The sequence below is a fragment of the Haemaphysalis longicornis genome, unplaced genomic scaffold (assembly GCF_048455015.1).
Source record: "Haemaphysalis longicornis isolate Haplotype H1 unplaced genomic scaffold, Haemaphysalis longicornis Haplotype H1 scaffold_3, whole genome shotgun sequence".
Classification (NCBI taxonomy): domain Eukaryota; kingdom Metazoa; phylum Arthropoda; class Arachnida; order Ixodida; family Ixodidae; genus Haemaphysalis; species Haemaphysalis longicornis.
Genome location: NW_027526335.1, coordinates 127,331,157 through 127,352,903, shown reverse-complemented (window position 1 = coordinate 127,352,903; position 21,747 = coordinate 127,331,157). Strand labels below are relative to the sequence as shown.

The 21,747-nt window shown below is 46.8% G+C and overlaps 1 long non-coding RNA gene across 3 annotated transcripts in view; it reads left to right on the top strand.

Moving 5' to 3' along the window:
• Positions 1-21,747, top strand: part of LOC144173424 (uncharacterized) — a 62,428-nt gene that overhangs the window by 14,375 nt on the left and 26,306 nt on the right. For all 3 annotated transcript variants that reach the window (XR_013323264.1, XR_013323265.1, XR_013323266.1), the window contains one exon: positions 10,090-10,157. This is a non-coding gene — a long non-coding RNA (uncharacterized LOC144173424). The remainder of the gene's footprint in view (positions 1-10,089; positions 10,158-21,747) is intronic.

Below are 21,747 nucleotides of genomic sequence, written 5' to 3'. Positions count from 1 at the left end.
ACGGCTTTTACGACAAAATTGCAGCGGGATCCTCAAAAGGGAATCATAGGCGAAGGTCAACATTTCCAGCTTGTTCTGACTAAGCGCTATGGAACGCCTGGCTGGAAAAGAGAAACACCAGTGGCGGAGGAGGGTAAGCGGCTGCTGCACGTGCAATGAAGCTTCCGTGAGAGGCGAACTTACTGGCGGGGGCCACCAAGGGACACCTGGCGATGTAAACGTGCCGAACGAGCTGCTTCGGCTGCTGTTCATGGGGCTGGTGAAGTGACGACGAGCGCAACGAGAAAGCTCAACAAAAAAGAGCAACAGTAGATTAACAGAAAGTCTTTTTCCATCACATTTTTCTTTCCTTTGTTGGCACTCTCCGAATCTAAAGCGGCTCTGGAAGCATGGCCTTGGCGCAGTCTGGCCTACCCGCTGCTTTCAAAGACAGGCTTTGCTCTTCATAGGAGAAATCATGTTTTCGGCCGCAAAATAACAAAAAAGCACTTTGCGTGTATTGACCCCATTTGTGCACAAATTGCGTTATACGTAAAAAGAAAGCATGCAGCCGTGTCATTTGCGGTAATAGTAATAACTGGTGGAGAGACATTGAAGAGCCTAGAAACCGAAAATGAACATAAACAATATAACAGTGAACAAAATAAAACAGGTTTCACCTCTACACCGCCCTAAAAGAACACCACCAAAAACATCCCGAAACACAAACCGAAACAGAGAAAAAAATTCAGAAGACGCAAAACGCTCTGCATCTGCACAACAATGCATGATTGGACGCTGGCAACCGTAATTGTTCGATTAGTCTGATTCGATAGCATTCGGCCAAGGAAACAAATTGACGTTAAAAGGACCCACTTGTGGTGCGTATATTTTAGTAGGCTCCCCCTACGCTTCTCTAATGGCGCTTTCTTCCCAATGGCGGAGACCGGTAGGCTGAGCGGGCCCCAGGGAAACCACAACGTTTGTTTGGTTCAGTGCCGACGGGTCGTTGCCTGTTGCCCACCCGTACCATGTGGTTCGGTGTATACTGGCAAGAGCCATCGATGCCTATCACAACCCCTTGCGCACTCGCGGAAATCAACTCGCGGAAATCAACGGATGGGGTAATACTTCATATTTTAACAGCGTGGTCGGCGCGTGCGTGTGCACGTGTGCCGAAGGCGCTCTCTGTGCAGAGGCCCACACGTGCTAAGAGATCAGTTAAAGACAAAATATGGTTGATCCCTCTTTTATAGGAGTCGGTAAAACAAGAATGAGAAGTGCGCAGTTAGAGGAGAACTTCAACGGTTACTGTGCATCGATATGAACTTCTACAACGCTATCTATATTTCGCTGGTAGGACACCGTTAGACGCATCAAAGTTAGACACTTTATTGCACGCTCCGGAGCATTGTGTAAATCAGACTATAACCACAGGCACTCGTTAACCATGCGAAAAAACCGAAGGGGTTGCCAGCGAATCGTTTGGTGAACGCACGGTCCACTGCAGCGAAAGCAGAATGACTTACGGGAGATCTTGGGGATCGACATCATGCCGGTGGGTCGTTTCGGCGAAGGTGCGACCACAGCCTTCCTGCTCCATGGCGTGTACGCCGTTGTTGCGTTGTGAGGAGGTCAGCCTGTTAAACGGAAGATGCGAGCACCACCACCTGTATAAACGTGCCTTGGATCGCAAATTCTTGAACGCGTTCCGCTTCACGCTGGCGCGTCTCTCGTCGTACCAAAGCAGTCACGAGCCCTACATGCGCCGAGTCAGTGTCGTTGCCTTACAGCGGCACTTAATGCAACGGTTTTTAAAGACGATAGTATTTCTTGGGATACTTAAACCCACAAAATTTGGTCTCTCTGTGTGTCTGTGTGTCTGTCTGTCTGTCTGTCTGTCTGTCTGTGACTCAATTCAGCCATCCGGCCAAAGTCAAGCAAGGCCTGCGCAATAGTCTTATATAGTCACAGCTAAATCTACCCGTCTACGTCCGGTGTAATGCTCATACTTGTCAACATTGTTGAAGGAGAACAAGATATTACGCAAATATAAGACAACACACTAATACAGAAGTGATATTTGCAGTGTTCCGTCATCAGAAATCATACATGCTCGATTTTAGCGAAATTAAATTCTTCATCAACTGCCGAAAAAAATTCCCTCCGCCGTCGCCTGCTGTCGCCTGCTGTCGCCCATGCCACCATAGCTTCTGGTGTCATTTTAAGAAATCAACCGGCAACAGTTACGAAATATTTCACTAGGTAGGTTTCACGTTGTGCTTGGAACGCACATGGAGTAAGGCAACGCGGTTCTATAAACCTTGAAGTAGGGCGCCTCGATTCACGCGCGTCTCCGCCGCACGGCAGCGTTGGCATCAAGACACCCGGCATGGAGCAGTGGAACGCGGTTAATTTAAAATTATCTAAGTAAACCTTTGACGTCTTTACCTTGAGAGGAGCGCGAAGCAAGAGGAACAACATGAGAGGTGAGCGGGTAAGCGAAGGGAGGCATTTTCTTTGGAAATGTCGATACATACTATCGTCTTTTGGCGACATTTGCAACAAAAGGAGCAGATACGCGGCCAATTTTTAAACGACGATAGCCTTTCTTGGGCTTCTTAAACCCAGAAATTTTGGTCTGTCTCTCAGTCTGTCTGTCTGTCTGTCTGTCTGTCTGTGACTCGATTCAGCCACCCGGCCAAAGTAAAATGCATACTGTGCAATAGTCTAATATACTCACAGCCAAATGTGAGCGTCTAAGCCCGGTTTATATGTTGATACTTGTCAACTTTGCTGAACATGAACAAGAATTTACGCAAGTATAGGACCAAAAATTAATACACAAGGAATATTTACAGTGTCTATTTAAAAAAATTCCTGGTTGCATGCTTTTTTGATAGAAAATGATAATCTACATCTACTGCAGAAAACTGCCACCTGCTGTTGCCCGCGCCACCTCCTGGCGGCATATGAGAAATCACGCGGCAACAGCAACGAAAGGTTCCACTAGCTCGGTTTTATGTTGTGCTTGGAACGCACGTGGAGAGCGGCAACACGGTTCTATAAAACTTGAAGTCGACCGCCTCGATGCACGCGCGTCTCCGTCGTACTGCAGCGCTAGTATCGAGGAACCCGGCCTGTAGCAGTGGAACGCGGTAAATTTAAATCGCCTTGAGCAAACCTTTAGTGTGTTTACCTTGGGATGAGCGCGACAGATCAGGAACAGCATGAGAGGTGAGAGGGAAAGCAAAGTGGGGCATTTCCTTGGCTGATGTCTACTAAGAGTGTCGTCTTTTGACGACATTTGCAAAGAAAGGAGCAGATACGCGACCAATTTTTTACACGGGTCATCACACAGGAAGCAGTGGGGGGTGGAGCAAAAGCACCGCAGCTTACGCTGCTAGGGTGCCTCTATTCCCGCGCCTCCCCCGTACACGTAGGCGCTGGCATCGAGGCGCCAGCCTTCGCCGTTCATTATTGTCATGATGAAATACTTTGCGTCGCCTTTCCTAGAGAGCTGGCCATCTGAATAAAAGTCATAGCGGAGGCTATAAGGCACGTTCGTAGAACTATTTTCGCGTGAGTTGAGAGCTCAGTTGTCAGAGCGCATCGTACCTCCAGTTTCGGCTAGAGATTTTGTGTGCTTGAACGCGGGCGTAACGGCTTCAATGGAACTTTTTTTGGGGTTGTCATTTTATTCATGGATAAGAGCTCAGTAAGATGTTGGTGTATCTTGGCATAATACACTTTCGTGCTAAAAAGTCGTTTACTATGAACGCGCGGGACACCAGATTACGCAAGAACAGATAACACTTCAAGAAGTATTATCACGCAGACATGGGCACTCGTGGGCGCAGGCACCGTCGTTATGTATTCTTCCTGAACGTTAAGTCAATGCATGTTCCACGGATGGTAGTCGGTTGTTTGGTATCGGTGCTACGCATGAGCCAAACCTTTTGGAGAAGAAATGCACGTACCACTGGCGCGAACACGGCCGCTACGCGTGCCGTTTCCGTAACGTACAGCGGCGCCAGAGATTGCGTGACGCTAACATGAAGCATTCCGTAAGAACGCAGGGGGAAAACCCGCAGCTGCGCTCGGTGTGTGCAGCGTCTGTCTCCCTGTCTCCAAGTACGCTCGTAGCCCAACAGGTAAGACGACGGGCTCTAGCTACATTTCCATTTTTGGCCCAGGTTCGATTCGCGGGGGTGCCAGTAATTTATTTTATTTGTTCCCGGGAATTTGTGTTAGCGCCGAAATTCTCTACAGAACTCTTGGCGGGTAGACGTACAAACATTTCCTTCAGAATTGTTTAAAATAGGTGCGGATCCCGTCACAAAGGATGCCTACGTAAGAATGCTCGGCATGGCTCTTGAGTCAAGTGGCATATCCCATCTTACAATCGCTGATATGAAGCAGTTCTTCACCAGTCGCAAAAGTTATTAAACGCGTAACCAATAGAAGACCAGGAATGAGACAAGAAGTTATATGACTCATGCAGCCACTGGTGATAACACGGATATCGCAGAGCCTGCACATAAACAAATTACCTGCACAGAATAAAACCAAACATTACCCATCATCAGGAGAGCATTATAAGATAGCCCTCAACCTCGCAGTTTTTACCGTGAGACAAGCTGTCAACTGGTAAACTACAAGAGTAACAAAATATACACCCAGAGACGGGCCGAGAAGACGAGGAAAGCCATCAGTTTGGTAGATGGGCGAAAAAAAAAGAAAATTAGGAAGCAAGTAATTTACATGTGTAGCGGAAGACAGAAGTGGATGAAGGTCAATGGGAGAGGCCTTCGCCCTGCAGTAGATGTAAATGGGCTGTTGATGAAGGTTAAAAAAAGGTCCTCAAATTTTTTCTTTACAACACCGTTGAAGTAATCACAGAAACCAAGGGAGCGGCCGGGAAAACAATCTTCACGTGCCACCGTATCGAAGAATGGCGCCCTCTACCGTGCAAAATATTTCGACTTGACACAATGATGGACATGTGGCCTATCTAGGGACTTCGTACCAAATATCATCAATATAAAAACCATGAATCCCAACCGACGCAAAGACCGGCAAAATGGCAGGATCAGGTTCATTGGAGCAACGTTCCAAAATCACGAATACACAGTATACACCGACACCGGGACACACGAAAATTCTGGACAGCGATTGTCGTATTTGGTTACTCTTGCAATCTTTGTGACTGCATGACCCTCCTACGTACACGAATGAAGATGGGGAATTTAGAGCCTTCCTTTTTATAAACAAAATATCTAACGATCGGCAAGATACTCACGCCCACAATTAAGAAAGTAGTCAACTTCACTTTTACAACCGTAGAGAAGGGCTAAAAAGAGAACGAAGCACCAACCAAGAGGCACGTCAACTCGCATTCCAGGCTCCAGGCGACCGCGGCTACCGCACTTCCGTCCCAAAAAAACGTCAAGAACACCTCCTCATCTCTCTGCCTAGGAACAGCATCCTTCAACGCTCCAAAAAAGCGGATTCGCAACTTCGTGGAAGATAAAGCAAGACAAATATCGACTAATCAATGTGCGTAAATGTGTTCATTCAGTAATCAGACATTAACATTGAACTGTGGTTTATTGGGGGAAGCATCCACCGTCTACCACGCAGCCTAGCCATATCCGATTGTATTCTCAAGGGAGAAAAACTCAAACGTTACATATTCGACTTCTATCAAGACATGGAAGGCAGGCCTGACTATCTCGCTGCTTCAAAATCAGCGTGAGCTCATTAACAGGGCAAGGGAAGGAGCTGTTGAATTTCTGGCTCTATACTTCAGGTTCCACCCTTGAGCTCCCTACTATCTATTTACTCCCTTTCCTAAGCCCCAACTACTTCCTCTCCCACAAAAATCCTCTCTCTCCCTCTTTATATCTCCCTAGTTTGGCAAAAAAAGAACAAAATTTGACCATCTTCCCTTGGGGAACCCTGATGAGGATGCGAGGCATCCTGGGGGTTCGGTGTGGTTCCATTGTGTTGCCGTTATGTTGAGTGATCTGGTGTTTAATAGCGCCAGAGGGAATTCCGCGTCCGGGTCAAACACCGGTTGCAAAGGCACGCAAGTACTGTTGTGTTATGATGAGTAGGCGGTGGTTGTCGAGGCGCCGAAACTAGTCCATCGTGTTTTTTTTTATGTTGTCGGCTGTGTGGTAGAATCGATAGTCTCCGTCAGCGTTGGTGAGGTAAAGGCTGTTGACGTTGTTGCACCGGCTGAGAGCAACGTACACGCCCTCCTCTTCGCAGCTTTGTCTTCTTCTTCTCCTTCTTCTTGAACGGTTCCCCTACGGAAAGATGACGACGGTGGTTGAACGCGAAGCTATCTCGTGATGGATTCTTTGGTTGGCTAACCCCTAGGGGCATCCCGCTACAATCATCATCACATGCGCTGCGGATGGGGCACGGACGCGGGACAACCCCCCGAGGAAGAGATGCTTCGCATCTTAAAGGGACACTGAAGTGAATTTGTCAAGCTCCCGTTTTTGCTTGCACTGCGTAGACTGGCTCAAATTAGCACACTTTTCATCGTTTATCCGGTTGACAAATCGGTAATTATTTTACAAAGCGCGAAAGAAGAAAAACTACCATGCGCGGTTTGCGGCGGCCGCACCGACTAAGGCTGTGACGTTGGGAGGAGGGGCGCCGTGATTGGACGATGCCCAAGGTTAGCAATCAAACAAGTTTCGGTTTCGGTTTCGGTTCTGTAAAACAACCAATGGCGTTGTTGGATGGGCATTCTCAATATCTCAGTAATCGTCGTACCGCGCTTCTGCCATCCATGTTGTCGGCTGTAAAATGCACAAGATAAGCCTCCCAGGACGGCTTGTAGTCGTAGCATTCACTAGCCGAGACCTACGCAGTGCATGAACGCCCTCCGCGTACCCGCAGACGCCCAAATGGCATGCGCTTTTCCCCCATATTTGGAGCTTGCCTCCCTCATGCCTGTATCGTAAAAAGCGTGTTCGCACCAGGCCAAAGGTCTGTTCATTCTGGCCTGTGTCCACGGCCGTGCAAGCAGTCGGTGCTTATGGCAACAGCACGCCAACGAGAACTCGCTAGCGCGCCAGTGCCAGCCTGCGCGCGTTTTGTGAACTAGTTCGTGTAGCCATGAACGTTGCGGCCCAAAAAAAGGTGAACTCAATATAGAAAACATCGGCGGAAAACAAAAAAGTTAACTTACAAAAAAAAAGCACGTACCCGCGGGGATTCGAACTCGTGAGTCGCAAAACATTTGGGGTGAAATCATAGCGCCCCAGACCGCTAGGCTACGGAGCGGGACGCGAATGCCTTGCTAATATAGGGTATATATTGTACAACCGGTTTACACTTTTATTTAGTTTTGGCATTTCAAGCCGCTTAGGTGACTATTTGTTGTACTGCGATCGTGCAGTAAGCGTCGCCCGAGTTTCCACAGTAGCTCACGTCTAGCAATTGCATTTCGTAGACGGAAAAGCGTTCGCAGATGCGTAGTCGTGCTGCTGACCGCTGTGCTTGTTCGCCCAGCGCAAAAAAGTGCTTCCCGCGCCCTAGTTTTACGCTGTACGGTAAAAATTTTATTTGCTTAGTACCTATATTGACTTCGCTGACTCTTCTCCCGCCTTCAAGAGGCCTTATATTTTCCTACTGGCGTACCAGTCAGCGAAGCGTCGCATGTGCAGCGCTTGTGTGAAGCGACCTTGACTTGGAGCTAGATACAGTGTACAAACAAACCAAGTAAAGAAAGGCACATTCTTCCATTCACAAACGTGTCCTGGCTTCGTTTCAACTAAGCGAACGAATTGCGACCAAGCAATTTTTTTTTAACCTCCTTGATTGCGACGACCCGCCGGCGGCCGGCGGACGGAGCGCTGGGCCGACTGACACTGTCGGCCGGGGAGCCGTGCAGTAGCGCAGCCGTGGCGCAGCCAATTGCCAGCTCATCCCCTCCTGACGTCACACGAAAACCCCACAGAAAATGGGCGAGCGTAAAGAGAGGAGGACAGCGTTTTCGAATTAGTTTTTCTACTAAATAAAATCGCGTAAACGCGCCTAGAGTGGTCGAAACATGGCCTGGGGACTCCGGACTACAATTTGCGCTAGTAATCCCGCAATGTTTACATATCACTTCAGTGCCCGGGACTCCGGACTACAATTTGCGCTAGTAATCCCGCAATGTTTACATATCACTTCAGTGCCCCTTTAAACACTTTGAAACACTCCGCAGCCGCAACCTTTGACGCTCACATCTTAAGTCACAGACGCGCAGAGGAAATCTGTGTTTCCTGCATCACGATGATTAAAAACACTTGCTTCTAGTCATTCTCTCTTCGCTAACTTTCAGTACTTGTCAAGTGTATGTAGTAAATGGATCAACTGCTTTTCGAAACGATCATTGGGCGTCGAAGTAAGGTGTCGCGTTGTATATCTTAAGTCTCAAAAGTAGATTTCATCTGCAATTTTTGTTATTGCCCACATAGTCTAAATTAGTATTAAACTTTGCGTGCGTTCAGGTGTAATCGACCAGTGTGGCTTAGGGAAAGGTCGATACCTGTGTTGATAAAGCCTTTCCCTAGAAAAACTTTCTCGTGTAACGTTACGATAAAGCTACCAAGCAAGCAACAATGACTAGGAAACATTTTAATGAAGAGTCACTTATGGGTCTTAAGGAAAAAGTTTCAGATCTTTTGTGTACCCCGACTTTTCAAATTTTCAATTCTAGTGGCGGAACGGGGTAAGATGAAATCTCAGTAATCTGGAATAGAATGCTAGCAACAATTAGGCAGACTACAGCGGTTCACCCATAAGAGAAAACGAATACGATGCTTTGTGTTTTTGGTTTTATAAATAGGTAAAACCCAAGTGCAGCTTTAAATCACAAAACATGACGCATCCAGCGCCCACGGTGTAGGTTCCTTGCCTACTTTAACGATCCTGTATTTTGTCTTGGCGTATTGCTACTCGACCATCTCGCAGGCCACGCAGAAGCTTTTGCTTGCGCCAGTGCTCCGAATTTGATGGCACAAAGGTTCCTAGATAGAATATCCAAGATCAATACTGGCATTAAGTGAGCGGACCTTCGAAGACCAAAACTATAGGACGTGGTTAGGGGTACATGTCATACAAACCTCAAATTTGTGGTGGTTAATGCGCTGAAGCTGAACTGAAATGGGCTATGTGGCGCAGTTGTAGTGGAGGTATCCTCAATAATTTTGACCACCTTAGGATATTTACTGCACCCACAAACCTCGACACGCGAGGGCTTTTGTGTTTCGTTTCAATCTGATTAGCGGCTACCAAGACTGGGAATAAACCAGCTTCTTTGGGCTCAACAGCTCAACGTCGCAGCCACTCGGCCATACCGCCGTGCGTCATTCATACCAGGAAAGAAGAAGACGTCGTCAGCGCTACGCATTTGGAAATTGCATGGATGATATAGAATACTTTTCGCCACTCATGCATGCACATCTAGCTGATATCAAAGTTGTAATAAGGTTACAGATACAATACTGCTGCGCAACGCAATAGTAAAACATTGCTATTCGCCTTTATGAATCGATGACGCACTAAGATGTCCAAATTGCAGAAGACGATTTCTGAAAATGTTATCTACGTTGAACAAACACAAATCTGATTAATTCGTACTTCCAATATGAACCAGCGAAGTATAAGAGAAATGCGGACTCCAAACACATTACAATATTAACAGAAGCCGAGCCTAGATAAAATATTGTGAAATGCGGATAGAAGTTTTACGTTTTCTGGAAACTGCTATGCGTTTTAACTCTACAACAAATTCATAGTTGGATCACTCGCATTCAAAGCACTTAAAAGGGCTTCGAAATCATGCTTAAACAAGAATCTTTCTGGTGGTTTTACAGTGTAAAACTATCTAATGCTAATATTTTTGCATAGCGCCCCTTTCGTCCCTTCTGTTCTGAACCAGCAAATATTTCCCGTTTGAAAACTAATAGTAGCTAATGTTTTCTGGCATCTCAAAACCCGTTTTCCGACATTCCCTGTACACCATTCAAACTTGACTATATCAAAATTCTTTTGTCGAATGGTGATTCAAATGTACAAAATCCGCCCTCCCTTCACTAGGTGGTTTTCAAGAAACTTTCAAAGTATGCAAGGTGGAACTCTGGCATTGCTTATAATTCTTGTTTCGAGTAAGTACCAGAAAACATCCTGCACTAATTATAATCGGGACTGTTTGCATTGTTATCACTTGTAAGAATGTTTGAGTGAGCAAGTGTTTTAAAAATGTTTTTAACAGATCTAAACTCGCCGTTATACGCTTGGGTGACATCCCCTAGTTTCAGAAACAGCAATCAGATTTTCTGAATTGTATATTTCAATTTAATGCCTCTCTGTAGGCTCTAAGGCGCCTGCGCTGACAAATTTGAACGCAAATAATAAGGTGTGATTTTGTTTTATCTCTCAGGATTTTGTCTACGTAAAGGTATACTTAAATAACATCGGAAATATCGTCCAAGCGCATAGGTCAAATGATCGCGTACACAACTTCCACTTGCTATCAACAGCGCATAACCCTTTTTTCTGGTTATGTGCTACTGGATAACGGTTCGTTTCACCATTTCGAGATAACAAGATGTTACACCCGTTATCTAATCGCATAGAAGACACCGTACCTCGAGCCACTGCCTGGACCTGTATTCCCTAAACGGCCAAGTGCCATCTCACTGCTGTAAAAAGGGGGCAAGGTGTTCAAGACATAAGAGTAGCCCATGCGAGGAGCTCTCGCTGTTTATTAAGCACTTTAGTTTACGGGTCGCATGCGGAATTATTTCAATTTTTCCGTTCAGCATTGTAGAACAAGGCCAAATTTTCAAGGAGCGATACCGACTGAAATAGTAACCAAACTCTCACTATTCAGTCCGAGGTACGCCTACAATACGGGCGAACCATCTACTGTAAAGCCACGGTGAGCATCCACATCACCACGATTGCAGGGTGATGCGCACTTGCTCTGTTTTTTTTTGTTATCGTCTGTTTAATGTGCAAAACCACCCTCGGTTGTACAGGCGACATCTCAGCGCGTTCTGTTGTCCGCCCCACACTCACCCCTCCTAACAATGAGCAACACCATGCCCCCAGGGTTTATCCACCTAGACGGGAAGAAGAACAGTATTTGTGGGTTATGTTCTCAGAGGAGCGCAGTGATCGCGTCTATATTACTAATCTGAGTCCAACTGCCAGAATTACACACCACTGAAGAAGCACACACTCTATTTTTATTGTTAGTGGTGTGCAGTAGCGAACGACTGACCGAACAAGCTTGGTGTAAACGCTTGTAACACTTTTAGGAACAAGTAGAAATACAGCCGTAGATTTAGACTGTTCTCAGGAAATTTGGAAGAATAAGGTGTACACCGGAGCAATTAGGAAACACTTCATTGGTACCACAGCGTTGTGGCGATATGTAGCAGCGCATACATTGAGAAACGCTTGCTTAAGCGGTACGGGCATCTCGAAGACTATATACGTTAAGAAGGCCCGATGAAGTGGACCCACTCATCCCGGAATACCAATATATTGACCAACCTTAATACCTATCAAGGATGTCCGTCAGAGCAACATAAATCACTAGAGGGGTTCAGGCCCTCGCTCGAGTTGGCATTGCAGCCATGGTATCCGTACTGGGTGGGTTTGAGTCAGCACTATTCCTACGTCAAGTGGTTTTGCCTCCTGAGGTCTGTTTCGGGTATCTATATGTGTCAGCCAAGGGCTGGCTGGACTAGCTGCGGTGGCATATAAGAACGTAAGTTCTTTAGAATTAGGCGTCGACTGTTTCTTTTAGGTTTGTCTGGCAGTTATTTATTTTAGGCTATTATGCTACCCGAAATGACAGCACGCCGTATTATATACGGTTGGCCAGACGTTTACAGTAGGACCACGATGGTGCTTTTGTGACAGCCACCCAGGTGACCAAAGAATATATTCTTGCTAGCCAGAGGGCTTGAGATTGCGCCCACAACGTCGGTCATTTCTGCACTGTTTCAAAAAACGGACAAGAAAATTCAGATTCTGTGTCTGATAAAGAGCTTGCCATTTACACCAACCCATCTCTGTCGGAAAACCCACGCGTTTCCCACCATTAGGGGAGCAATGGATACGCTGGAGAGAACGGAAATCACTGGAAAACGCGGACCTGAGTTGACTGCATGCGGGAGGTTGCTCGAAAGCACTAAATAACACGGTTAAGTTGCCTGGGAAACTGGGACTCAGCGAGGGCACGCGGGATAGCAAGCGTCCTCGCTGTGGTCCGGCATCATGGCGCCGCTGCTGAGCTGGACACGGGAATTCACCGCGTTGGCAATGTGGTCAATTCGTTGTATTCCAGCGCCGCGATATACGCAGGTGCTCCTAAACTTCTTAGTGTTTGCGGCTCTCGGGTGGTGAAAAATCCTGCTTTTTTAGCGAGCGCTGCACGAAAAAAGTACTACGTACGAGTAGAGATCATCCCGTTTCATTGCATTACAGGTGTCCGTCGTAATGAAAGTTTGTTGTATTGTAGCTATTACCATTCCAACCGCGCTTGAAAAACCTTCGCTACAAATTTGCATTAACAACGCAAACTAGCAAAAATCGCGGTAATGTTGGAATAGGTAAGGGTGGCCCTCTAAGCAAACAAGCGGATATATAAATAACTTCAGAAATTCCGGGTGTTTTTTGAGAGCATTGCTGTGGCATAGATTGCACCGTGGATTTATAAATCAGGCTATAGAGTTGGCCCTTCGGCAAAACGGACGCATAAAAGACAAGCAAGCAGGGCTTTTTGAAGACATCGTGTAAGTTTCAGTTCACATTTTGACAGGTATTTTTGGACGTCTTTGAAAACCACATTGTCCCAGTCTGCGTGCTGTTGTATTTTTATATTATTTTAGCGAGCAGCCGTTTTATTTTGACGGGAACCATGTGTCCAGTCGAAAAGAAAAATATGGTGCAGTGAGCCCATTGCCCTACCCAGCAATGTTAAAAAACGGTGAACTTAGATAGAAAGAAAACGTGTGGCTCGGCTGTAGCACGGCCGTAAGGAAGAAATTCGGAGAATGGGCCGTCACTAGTGATGGCCTGTCGTGGGAGGGCACCCGCGGGTAGGGGGAGCCCACAATGCGAAGAAATGAAAATGGTAAGGAGCGTATGCGGAACATGTTCTGGCGATCAGCCGGGGAACACTTTGTTCCCTCCTGCCTGCCCTCTTCCGGTCAAAAGTTTGCAGTGGTAGGGCGGCTCAGTATCATGTCAAGATTTCACAATTGAGCTGTGCCTACTTGAAGTTACCGGTGAGTATTTGAAAAAAAAAAGTGGATCTTATGCTTCCGGGAAGTGTCTGTAGCAACATGAGAAGCTACGGAAGCTGGTCCGGGCTCCAAGTATCTCAATGTGAGGACTAATCCAGTGACGACAACCCGTTTGATGCAAGTGAATACGACAAATCTTGCTGTCAGCGTGAAATGGAATACGTTCGATGTGTTTCTACAACCGACTGAAATTGCAATGACTCCTTCGTGACTTTGGCAGCTGTCGCGCGTGCTTACTCTTCGAGATAGTGCTGCACCTCAGAGACTTGCGCTTTTTGCCAGACGATACCCTTCCAGGCATTGCTGTACGAAGACGTTGTCGACAGATCAAGGATCACCAACGCAAAGAATCCAGCTAAGGATTGACTTTCCATTTTACTTCTTTGACGTTCTCTAATTTTCTGCTTTTTAAATAGTACATTTTCAAGAAATAATTCTCAACACGTGTTTTAATAGCTGAAAGGAATCTAAGGAACCAATTTTCAAAAGGGTAGTATCGATGATCGTGTAATATTTCCTCTTTTATGCGGGAGAATGCGTTCGCTTTCTGAATCGATTGAGCCCTATGGACGGTGCGCAATGATAAAACAATGCAGTCAGCACGGCGAAATGAGTTTAAAAGTGATCAAATGAGTCTAAGAAACTTTTGTACCGCTAGATACGTTTCCATGAAGGAATAATGCTTGCATTTCCTGTTAACAGCTATGTGTGTTCGTAATTACGCGACTATAAAGAAAAAAGATTTTGTATAAATTCAGATAATTATAAGCTAATGCGTAGCATTCCTATGCCGCGTGTCTTGATTGTGAGTTTTTTGCAGCCAATTATTTTTCCTTTTCTTAAATCACTTCGGAGCGAGTATCTCCATTAACGCTATGTAACAATTACATTTGGAACTTCCGCAAAATCTGCATTATTGTGTTTGCCATTTTCCCTGTTTTTTTCTCTTGATGTTAGTTATTATTTCTCATATTATTATATTCTTATTTCTTATATTCTTATATTATATTATTATTATATTATAACGATTACAGGTGGGACTTTAGTGAAATCTGTCATATTGCGGAAATTGAAGGAGTTACAGGGCTCGGTATATTCCGCAACTTTTTGTCTTTCTTATTTTCTAGTGATTAAAATTTCTTTCTACCAATGAATTTGTCTACGCTAATGTGACGATTACTGGTCGAACATTCGCCAAATCTGCATTATTGTCAAGAAGTCACGCGTCATACATTTGGCAATTTTAGGTACTTTTTCATTGCTTTCATTTTTATTTTTAAAAATTTCGTTCAACCAATGATGTTCATTTACGCTGTTATAACGACTACAGATACAACTTTCGCTAAATCTGCATTATTGTGAAAATGCAGGGAGTTAAACGGTTCGCCATTTTCCGCAATTTTTGTATTGTTCTTAATTTTTTTAGTTTTTCAAAATGTGGTTCTTCCAATTATCACTGTTTGCCCTATTGTAACGATTACAAGTGGAACGTCTTAGAAATCTGCAACATTTTGAAAATGCAGCGCGTGTTCCGCCATTTCCCGTAATTTTTTATTATTGTTTTTTTTAATTTTCCAAAATTTCGTGCGATCAGTTATCTCCATTGACGCTAGTATAGCAATTACAGGTGGAACTTCCGCGATATCTGAATTTTTGTGGAAATGCATGGCGCAGAGATTGCTACGCATTAAACACGAAGCACGAGCATGGCGTGGTCTCCTAAGTTACGTTCCAGCGGGCGCAGGGTCCACGCTTTTCCGTGTCCGGCGTGTTTCAGCGTCCGGGTTAACGCGCGCTGCAACGTTTTCGTCTCCAGCGTATTTCAGCGTTAGCCAGTCCCATAATCATGCAAACGCTGAAAGCGGAGCTCCCGCACCGCTGGGTTTTTCCATTGAGATTATACATGTCACGCACATTCTGAGCCTACGCCTCAACATACAAAAAATGGCCCATGCGCACAGACCATTCTTTGTACGCACCTCCTCCCTTTGACTGTGCTTTCGGATTTGGATGCCAGGGGAGCCATGTTCGTATGCACTCTCACCCAATTCATTCGTCATTCATGCATCTCATCGACTGAGTATCTTTTCAAATATTTGGGCAGGATGTAGCCGACCACCCATCGTGTAATGGAAGCCACCCTCATCCTGCCGGGTCACCAACGGAACACCCTAGTTTGCACTGAAACTCACAAAGAAGGAGAAAATTTAAGTTGGTTTTTTCAATCCTCCAAAGTAGCCCTGGCACTATTTCAAAAAACAGCCATAGCAAAGCCCCTATAAATCGGGGGGCTCAGTATATGACTGAAGCACAAAAATCCCATCGCACATCAAAATTCACGGGGCTCAAGCTCCCGCCGGCACTCAAGGCTAAGCTAAAGCGGCACGCGTCTACACACCTCACCGAAAATCCGCACACAAAAACCAACCCCTCTGCCACTGGACACTCCGTCGAAGTGGCAGCTACACCTAGAAACAAGCACTCCATATATAAAAAGGCGCTCTTAGAAGCCTCGATACCAGTCGGTATAAAATGCTTTCCCAAATGATTCTTTAATCGTCACATGGACATTTTCGCGTAACCCCCTCTTCCCCGAACCTGCCCACTCCGTGAGCATCGCCGACGCGAACACCGAGCAACTCACGGCTACTACAGTTCCCACGACATCTGTTGAGGCAGCAGAAAGACTTCCGCCATCATTTTGGATGAATACATTACTGCAATGACAGACTGCGAGCCGCCTGCCGCAACTTTTTACTGCGGGGCATTTCAGTCGCAGTCCCTTAATTCTGCAAAGTATGTGCGAGCTCTCGGAAGTACACATCATCTGAACCCCTGAACACGACCATTCCAGAGAAAAGAGGCGACACTTACCGCTGCCAGCTTCCATACGTACCAGACCGTCTCTGAGAAGTAATTTTCCTTCATAATAACTGGACATGTTTGCCAAACGAGGCAACAAAAGACATTTCTTGCCAGTGCACCCCGTTGACCAGGAGCCAAGGCGGCTGCCTTTTCCCGCTGCAGACAAACTCCTGTTTCCACGGCACTCTTCTGCATGGCAAGTGTGACGAGCCCTTAGAGGGGCTGGGTCGCCGTTTTTCATTTCACTGGGTCAATGCACAGTTTAGGGGAAAAGAAACACTGACACGAACGGGTATCAACCGATAAATGTTAGATTAATCAAGGAGGGCTCAAACGGTGCCGGCACCCTCACCGGTCTCGAGGACGAGGAAGCGTCGGCGCTCGTCCGGCTCCTGGTCAGCTAGGTAGGAGCGTGCGAGGCGGATGGCAGGTTCCGGGCCGTGTAGGCGAGATCCTTCACTCTCGCGCTGAGGTGCACGGGAGGCGCCCCCTCGCCGCTGGATCGGGGGCTCGAGCTGTCGTGACGGGGAACGTGTACTCCGCTTGGCTGTGGAGGTGATCTCGCAGTGCAGCTACGGGCCCACTGGTCCGTGTTGGAGGAAGGCGGGGAGCGGCGTTCTTCCCCGTAACGTTCCCAGGACGGAATACAGGAGCGCGCTGTCAGATTTCTACTACGGCGGCTTCCTACGGCGGAATCACTTGGTGTCGGGGGGTGAAGGGGACCCCGCGGGCATGTCTCGACGCCTTCTTATACCCTCCGCGGGTTGCGTGGAAAGGAGGGATGGCGCCGTCATCATCATTACCACCACCAGCCTATCTACGCCCACTGCAGGGCAAAGGCCTCTCCCATTATTCTCAAATTACCCTGGCCCTGTGCTAACTGCGACCAATTTATCCCCGCAAACTTCTTGATCTCATTCGCCCATCTAACTTTCTGCCTCCCCCTGCAACGCTTGCCTTCTCTAGGGATCCACACTGTTTACCTTTAATGGCCAACGGTTATCTTGCCTTCGCATTACATGCCCTGCCCACGTCCATTTCTTGTTCTTAATTTCTACTAATATGTCCATAACACGCGTTGGTTTCGTGACCCACTCAGCACTCTTCTTGTCCCTTAATGTTACACCCATCATCTTCCGCTCCATTGGCCGCTGAGTTGTTCTCAATTTAAGTTGAACCTTCTTAGTGAGCTACCAAGTTTCTACCCGTACGTGAGTACCGGTAAGATGCAGCTATCATGCACTTTCTTCTTCAGGGACAATGGTTGGCTGCCATTCATTATCTGAGAATGTCTGCCATATGCACTCCACCCCATTCTTATCATTCTAATTATCTCTGCCTCATGAATGGGATACGGGGACACAACTTGGCCTAAGTAGATATATGCTTTTACCACTTCCACTACCTCGCCCACTAACGCAAACTGCTGTGCTGTCCCGAGGTGATTAATCATTACTTTAGTTTTCTGCACATTATTTTCACGCCCACGGTTCTAATCTGTTCGTCTAGTGCGGAACGCATGCATTGCAATTCGTCCCCCGAGTCACTTAGCAAGGCAACGTCATCAGAAAATCTGAGGTTACTCAGGTATACTACATTAACCCTTACTCCCACCTGTTCCCATTCCAGCGTTCTGAATAAATCTTGTAAACATGCTGTGAATAACATTAGAGAGAGTGTGTCTCCTTGTCCGACACCCTTTTTATAGGTATTTTACTGCTCTCCTTATGGAGGATGATTGTAGCTGTGGACCCATTGTATATATATTCTAGTTTTCCTACATAATGCTCATCTACCCCCTGTTTGCGTAATGCCTGAATGACTGCTAAGGTTTAAACCAACTCAAATGCCTTTTCATAATCTATGAATCCTATATATAGGGGTCCAGTATACTCAGCGCACTTCTCTATCACCTGATTGATCGTGTGAATATGGTCCATTGTTAAATACCCTTTACAAAGCCCTGCGTGTTCTTTAGGTCGACTGAAATTTATTGTTGCAGAAATTCTGTTGGCGATTACCTTGTAGACTACTGACACTACGCTGTTCGCTCTGTAATTTTTCAAGTCCTTCATGTCACCTTTCTCATGGATTAAAATAATATTCGCGTTCTTCCAAGATTCCGGTACACTAGCGGTCATTAGGCATTGAGTATACAGGTTTGCCAGTTTTTGAAGTACAATTTCTCCGCCATCCTTCAAGAGGTCTGCTGCTATCTGATCCTCACTAGGTGCTTTGCCCCCTTTCATTTCTTTGTAAGCCTTCCTTACTTTTTCAGTCGTTACTGGTGGGATGTCTATCTCCTCTCAACTACTTTCTCGTTCGCCATTATCCTGGATGTCCCGGCTACTGTACAGATCCCTATAGAACTCCTCGGCCACTGTGACTATTTTATCCCTATTTGTGATGAGATTGCCTTTATTGTCTTTAAGTGCTTACATCTAATTTTTCCTCACGCCAAGACGCCTCTCCACTGCTTTCAGGCTACCTTCGTTCTTTACAGCGTATTCGATTCATTCGATATTATACTTTTGTATGTCAGCTGTCTTACGCCTATTGATTAACTTCGAAAGCTCTGCTAGTTCTATTCTGTCAGCTGGGGTGGAGATCGTCATGGTTTGCTGTTTCCTATTTCGATCTTTCGTCTCTTTTGGAAAGTTTACCAGTATCCTGTCTAGCCATCCTCGCCCGATTTCTACTGCACACTCCGTTATAATGTGTAAGGTTGTCGCTAGCTCCCTTTGTGGTAAGATCTGCTTCCTCGGTAAGTGCTGAATATCGGTTCTGCAGCACGATCCTGAATTATTCTACTTTACGTCTTACTGTTACCTCAATAATCAGCTTCTTTCGTACTAGCTTGTTACGGTCCCTCCTCAAATCTAGCCTAATTCGAGATCTTACCATACGGTGGTCACAACACCTTACCCTTCCGATCACTTCCACATCCTTCATGACGCCAGGGTTATCAGATAATATGAAGTCTATTTCATTTTTGTGCTCCCCATTCGTGCTCCTCCACGTTTACTTCCGGCTTTCCTGTTTGCAGAAGAAGGTATTCATTAGGCGTAGGTTAATCCTTTATGTGAACTCCACTAGTAGGTCCCCCCTGCTATTTCTACAGCCCAGACTATAGTACCCAACTGCTTTGTCTCCAGTTTGATTCTTGCCTACTTTAGCATTGAAGTCTCCCATAACTACAGCATACTGTGTTTTTACTTTAGCCATTGCCGATTCCACATCTTCATAGAAGCGTTTCACTACCTAATCATCGTGGCTGAATGTGAGCGCGGAGCCCTGTACCACCTTGAGTTTGTACCTCTTATTGAGCCTAATTACAAGTCCTGCTGCAGTTTCGTTAATGATATATTATTCTTCATGTTGCCTGCTATGCTTTTATTGACTACAAACCCCACTCCCAGTTCTCTTCTGTCCACTAGACCGCGGAAACATAGGACGTGTCCATTTTTTTAGCACCGTAAAGGCTTCACCTATCCTCCTACTCTCACTACGCCCTATGAGATCCCATTTATTGCCCTTTAGCAATGGCGCGTTGGGTAAGAAAGGAGGCCCGGCTGGTCATTGTTCGCTCCCCGCGCGTACGTGACGCCTCCACCAGCGTTGCGGGTGCTTCAAGGTCGACTTGGGCTCGTCCCCGCGAAGGACGCTGTTGTATGCATCTGGAATGGCGCAAACGGTGGTACCGGTGGCAACGACCGAACGTCACACCCGCCTATCCCTAGAGAAGACTTTTGTTCCTGCAAAAGTCTTGATACGCAGGAGTTAAGGCACACTGCGTGGTTGGCTAGGCTTGCAGTACACGGCAGGACACACCCTCGACACATATAGCATGTTTCCCAAGCACAGTAGGGTCCATCGGTGGCACTTTGTGGTCAATAGGAATGCGTGGCCCCGTTTAAAACTTCTGACCAAACGCCATTCCCGTTTTGTATCTTAGATTCTTGACCCAAGCAAATTGCAACATACATGTTTACGGAAACAAGGATTGAACACTGCAATTTAGAATTTTTGCCTCATATACAGGACAAACGCTGGTTAGCTGTGACACGGCACGGCCCCCAGCTTCGCAAGGCATAAATGTGCGTCGGCTGGCAGAGGGTATTCACCGCTGTGGTTTGGGAAGGTTGAATTCTCTCATCGACCACGACTCTAGGTAAAGCGTCTGCGAACGGGTGGTTCGTTGCTGGGCTTCCGCGTTCCGTGGACGTAGGTCGGGGCTTGTCTGCCCAACCACTCCCTCTAGGAACTCCTGGCTCGCTTTATACTTCATCCAAAGCAATTTTCAGCTTGTTGACGCTTACAATTTTTTCGCCTTTCATACGGATTCCCCTGATTCGGCACATAACATTAGATAGCTTTTAGACTTTCCGAAACGGGCCTTTCCATTTCGGCATACGCTTCTAAGCCAGATCGCGGGCCTGGCCTTCTACTTTGACGTACACCCTGTCCCCAGCCTGAAAACCGGCGTCTTGGCTGTTTTTATCAATGCACGACTTTCTTTTCTCAGGCTCTTTGTTCTGGGCCTCGACCGCGAGTTTGTGGGAAATTGAAAGGTGCTGGGCCAGCTCCGCGCGGTAGCCCTCCATGGTGTTATAGTGCATTCTGGGAGTGTCGTCAACAATGCTCGCGAACGCCGCGTCGCTTCCGCGAAGGCGGAAAAACAGGGTTTTGTTTGTGCCCTCGTGGACTGCCGTGTTGGATGTGTTCACAGCGAAAGGAAGACACCTGTCCCTATCTCGTTCGTCGTATGCTACGTAATGACACAACATGGTTACAAGGGTTTGATTGAGCCCGTCTACTGTGCCGTTACACTCCGGGTGATACGCCTTAGTCTGCAATTTCTTTATACCAGAAGGTCGTACAGGTGCTTCATCACCCGCGAGACTATGTTCGTGCTCTCGTCGGTTAGAAGCTGCTCGGGCACTCCATGTCTCAGTACCACTCTTTCGATGAAAGCGCGCGATACGGTTTCCGCTTTCTGGCCTGCCAGTGGGATGCCTTTCGCGTAATGACTCAGGTGGTCTACAAAAACAGTCAATACTTGATTCTGGCGCTGGTTAATCGGTAGACGCCCCACTATATCCATCGCAGTATGCTGGAACGGTGCCCGTAGTTCCCCCAAGGAACTGATGTGATGCATGCTTGATTCTTGGAGGTTTTGTGGAGAGCGCAAGAGCGGCACGTACGACAATAGAGAGTTTTAGCATACCGGGTACCGTCCGTTAACGCTACGGTGGCGGGTAGCGGGGCCCGACTGGGAAGGTGAAAAATTCGTTCCGGGGGAGAGGGAGGGTTAGTTCCGCCGGCCGGCCTTCGCCATGCCCGCGCCTTCTCTCCACTGAGGCGCAACCTCCTCGCCCTCACCGCGCGCGCATGCGCGGTCGGGTCCCGGTAACCCTCTACCGTAGCGTCAGCCTCCGCTAGCCGCTATGCTAAAACTCTAATAATTGAACACGTCTCCCAAGATTTGTTACCTCTGACCTCTTGAGGGCCCCCTTCGCTTCCCTCCTTCGCGAGAGTGTCACCTGAAGAGGACTCGACTAGTTTCCCT